Here is a 5697-nt window from a genome sequence, read left to right as displayed (position 1 = left end):
ATAATAAGTACATTTACTCAAGTACTGCACTTAAGTTCAAATTTGAGTTACTTTACTTGAGTAGTTTCTTTTCAAGCCACTTTCTACTTCTACTTTCACTTTAATATCTGCATACAAAACATATTAAGAGCTTAAAGAGACAACTATTATAATAATTAATTAATTTCTCTAAAAATAAACTCTTTCTAAACAAGAGAGATAATATTAATTTCATTAAAATCTCGTCTAACTTGTTTTGTGTATGGAAAAAGCTTATGGCTGACTATGCAAGGCAGTACCTGCAGTATGCTTCGGTTTATTTTAAGCTCTGAAATGTCAAGAATAAAAAACATTAAATTTGAAGTTTTAGACTTTCGGCTTGCATGATGGTGGATTCTCAGCTCCGGGGACAAAATATGTAATTTCAACCTGTCACACTCCGTTGATAACAACAGTGCCTCTGATGGTTTTACGTCACATTCAATACAACACAAATCCACAGTGTCAGAATAACTATTAGACCTAACAGCAGTCTCTGATATAACCCACAGTAGCACATATTGTACATCTGCAGCAACGATTACACATGACGGGTTCAGCTTCATCAGAATGGAGTGACTTTGAAGTAACTCCTCATTATTTTCACAGAGTCTGTTGTTACTAAACGAGGCTAAGAGTCTACAGTGGACCTGTGAGGCTGGACGCACAGCAATGCTTTGACCTGATGATGGCGCTACATGAAAACTCATCAAAGTTATTGGGAGTTATCCTCTGGGGGGAAGTGGGGGCTTTAATGGAATTTCCCCAGAATGTCAAACTTTTCCATTAAATGAATAAATGAATAAACAAACATCAGCTTAAAGCAAAAATATGTTTTGAATCGTTTTTTGGACAATGGGGCTTTTTTTTTTCACAGGAGACATTTTCACAGCAGGAACAGATTAATGATGGCTGAATTCCATTTAGCTGCTCGGGTTTAAGGGGTGCCGGGGATTGTGCATGTGGGCTCACACTGTCACAGCTTACTGAACAGAACAAAACCATACTTTATGTTATTAGTAACACCTGTGCTTTTCCTGTGATTAAGTCAAAATGTCTGCTTACACAGTGTGGGACAGGAGCATATATAATATAATGACCTTTACATTATATTTGTTGATAATAATACAAAGAAAGAAGGAAAATAATGTCAGTCTTGTCTTTTGAATTAATTATTCTAGACACTGTTTGTTTTCATTTGCTCTTTCTCTTTCTGTAAACCTTAAGAAATGTGCTATATAAATAAAGTTTGTTATTATTATTGCTGGATGTCCATATTAATTACTGCCCACTTCACACTTGGCAATTAGGAGATATCAACTTTTTTTCACAGCAAACATTTCGACAGGAAAAGCACAAATGTTACTAATAACATGAATTACCACTGAACTGGAACACCTACAAGGGATCCAGCCTTAATTAACATAATCAGTTGCACCTACTCTTTTCCTGTCAAAAAAGGATTATTTCCTAATAAAAACAATCTTTTATTACGGGGGAAGTGGAGCGTTTGTTCTGCAAAGTTTGGACGGTTTGTACAAGCAGAGGTGGGGAAAAAAAGAAAAAGAATAGCACACCATCTATAGAGAGAACAACTGATTAACAAAATCCTCAAATCCTGAGAACTTTAGGTTGACTTTTCCTTCCTCAAGCTCCCGGTTTCTCCCTCTTGGGTGCAGAAACACACATGGGAAGTGGACAGAACTGGGACACTGGTATTTTTACAGCAAGATGCTCAGAGGAGTGGGCCTAAAAAAATAAAAGACTCAAGGCACCGACTCTGACCCGAACATTTGGAGAATTAGAGATAAAAAACAGGGAAGCCTGGAAACACTCATTAAGGATCTCACACTGTAGTCTAGGAGTCAAATCCACACAAGGGAGGAAGTCGGGCATGAATGATGCAAGAGGAGAGGACGGGGAGAGAGAGACTGTGATGCTAAAGAGAGGGGATGGAGAATAGAAGAAGAGGAGGAGGAGAAGAGATATGACAGTTGGCAGGAGGGAAGATGGAAGAGGAAAAAGAAAGGGGGCCAGACATGGAGTGTGTCTTGACAGCACGCTGACCCTCTTTATCCTCTTTCTGGTGCCCCGGCTGGCATCACTAGCAGCTGCCACTTCAGCATACTGCAGCATCAGCAATTATAAAGGCTGAGAGAGATTATCTGCTCCATTTGCGGAGGGATGAATCAGACAATAGCTACAGTATCACACAAATAATTGTTGCAGACAAAACAGAAGTGCAACAAATGATGAATAACAAATGCAGAATGTGGGTTGGAGAGCACATTACATGCCACTCAGGCTTATTGTCATCTGTCAAAGCACTTCCAGCTCATTATGCTTAATTAATTTCTAGGATTTGGATAATTGTGCCTCCATTCTCTCCGAGCAGAGTCTCCTCTTGGTTTCTAAATAAAGACGGGAGAGGATTGTGGTTTTGGTGAAACGCTGACTCAAGAGGATGCCAAAAGCCATTTTCATTCTCTCCCACTGATCTTGCAGTGATACAGCTGGGGCGACAGGGCCTGACTCACAGACAAATCAATAGGAACAATGCCCCCTCTTGGCCATTAGACGTTATTACACAGTGGGGAGATGAAGCCTTTACCCTTTGCTGACTTTCTTCTTTTTCTTCATCTTCCTCCAAACCATCCCCTCGAGGAAAAAGTGTTGAAACGGTGAGTCTCCTCATTTACCAGCTCTGGATCCCTGAAACTATAAAGACAATTCAGGATCTCAACGACCAAAATATGACACCAAATACAACAAACATTCATATTAAAGATGATATTTGATTTGTTTCAACTGAGTGGGCTCTTGGTTTACAGTATGTGTACAGTGTGGGGTAATGTTTATAATGTGTGTCTGTATAAATACAAATAAACTTACAAATAAATAAAGTTATAAAAAACACATTTGAAGGAGTTGTGCAGGAAGTACTAAGATCTTTTCAAAATAATATATATATAGTTGCATTAAAATGTTCTTAAAGTACCAAAAGTAAAAGCATTTAAAAAATATGTGTTCATAAATCATATGTATTATATCACTGGATTATAATTAATTATGTGTTAGAATCAATTAAAATGTACAGGTAGCTTAATCCATTATAATACATCATAACATATTAGTTGATTTATATTTATTTATTATATTTATTTTGTATTAATAATCTGAATATGCAAAGTAACTAAAGCTGAAAACAGTTAACTTAGTAGAGTATATAATTAAAGTATAAAGTAACATAAAATGTAAATACAAGTACCTCAACATTGTAGCCTACCTAAGTACTACTAATTAAATAAACTATAATTAATATATACTAATTCATATTTTTAGATTTTATGCACATAAATGCACATTTCAAGCACTTGAAAAGTATTAAAAGAAGGCAGAACAAAGCCAGGCACATTTGAACAACAATTACAGTTATTACAAGCTAACTGAATGTGATTTGAGCTAATATTTTAGGTATTAGTAATTAGTAATAAATTTAAAAGTATTGGACAAATTAAAGCTTAAGTCAATCCATCAATAACTCAGGTTAACAGCGTTATTGATGGATTGATGATTCTGCACGTATTAAAGATCTCCAGTCACTGCTTTTTAATAATAATTTCTGTCTAATATGTTTTTTTTGTTCTTTTTTTACAGAAAAAAGTTAAATTGCATCATTAAAAATTCTTAAAATGACATATATTTTTATTTTCATATATTTTATGACATCATTATTAGGTAAAATGAGATTAAACTAACCATTATAATACAACAATCTTTCAATAAATCCTGAAGGCTGTGATAATAATGATAAAAACAACAACAACAATAATAATAATTGTATTTATAAAGCACTATTCAAGTGCTTAATAAATACACATATTCAGATTAAAAGACATCCAGAACAAAAATTTTAAATCAGGACCCATGTCAGACCCACCTCTCCTATAGCCTATATATATATAAAAAAATATAAAAAACGTTTAGTTGTGTTTAAACTGTTTTAAAACAATAATATTTAGTTGTTTTAGAGCATTTACTTGAATTATATTGCGTTGTACTGAAAGGTTTTTCCATTATTTACTCTGCCCTCATTGATATAAACTGGTTGGACAACATATTAGAGGAACACCTCTCAGTATGGTGCAACATAATTTCACAGCAAACAACAAACTTCATCCTCCAACATGAGTATAAAATCAACACTTCTATGAAATGGGCCTAACCAAAACCCAACCATTATAACCTTCATGAAGGGAGAGTTTACTGCAGCACATTAAGATGAATTACCAGGAGAAAAACCAGCTCAAACACCCACCTACAATGTACAAAAAGCGGAAATAACATGTGTACAAACCTGTCTCGCTCCTGGCTGCAGTTTTCTCAGGCACTTTGAGTCCGTATTGTACGTCCAGTCACTTTCACACAGTCTGCTGCACCACTAGGCTCTGGAGAATCTCGGCACACCTCGGTGTGAAATGCTGCATGTTGCAACTTTCCCTCAGCTCAGCATAATCCTACAGTGATTATCATGCGACAGAGACACAGTGCTGTAAGCTCACAGTGGCACAAAACACCTGGTTCAGTCTCAGCTGCTTCTTCTGGCTTCATATTAAGTAACACCAGTATTCTCATACATTGTACTGATGCTGTCTGATGTGATACATTGATCAAATACCTCCCAAATATGCATGTAATGTCATTTCAGGGATGCTGTTTTACATGGTTTCTAAGCTGATGGGGATACAGTTTCAGGAAGAGTGTACTGGCGCTACTTCACCAACCAACTAGAGCTTAAACCATTAATTGATAAGTTGATCAACAGATAATGAATCATGGATCATTCACTCATTTAAAAGCAAAGATCAAACATGCTCTGACCCTCAAATGTGGGGATTTTTCTGCTTTTGTTTATCATGTAGATGTTACCTTGGGATCTGGTCATTTATAATGGGCATTTTCACAATTTATTTTATATTTCTTTTGGGGCTTTTTGCCCTTCATTGACAGGCCAGCTTGAGATAGACAGGAAACTGGGATAGAGAGAGAGGAAGACACGTAGGACAGCCCAGCATTTTCCACTATTTTATGATATTTTTCACTATTTCTTAGTCAGAAAAAGCCTTTTGTAGATTAACTGAACTTTGTAACAATAGAAAATATAAAAACAGACATAAAGTACAAATGCTTACAGTAGTTAAGTACTTAATTTCCAAATATAAGGTTGGTTTCCTATCAAATTTATTTGGACAGTCCACTCACCAATAGTTTTCCCTTTAAAAGCATGTGATGAAATGCAGTTGAAGTGTACAAAGATTGTATTTTAAAAACCTTAAACTGCTTGAAATACAGTTTCCCTCCTTAGGTAGGTTAGAAAATATCTTGCCTGGCAGTATTATATATGCTGCTTCAGCTCTTTATGAAGTGAAAGCATTTTATTTCAAATACCACAGATGTCTTGTGCATCATTTTGGATAAGTTTCCCCCAAAATGTAACCTGATATATTCGGTGTCTTTATTTGAAACTTGAATTATTAGAATATATAACTCAAAATGAAGTTGGTATAAACAAAGTGGATATTAATGTGGTTGCAGGTGTTATTTAAAGGTCAGGGGGTAAATTCACTGCTTTTGGAGCTGAAACCACCACAAATCAAATAAAAAAAGAGTTTAATATCA

The sequence above is a fragment of the Morone saxatilis genome, unplaced genomic scaffold (assembly GCF_004916995.1).
Source record: "Morone saxatilis isolate NCDOM2014 unplaced genomic scaffold, NCSU_SB_2.0 Contig10, whole genome shotgun sequence".
NCBI lineage: Eukaryota > Metazoa > Chordata > Actinopteri > Moronidae > Morone > Morone saxatilis.
Note: the sequence above shows the minus strand (reverse complement) of the source record.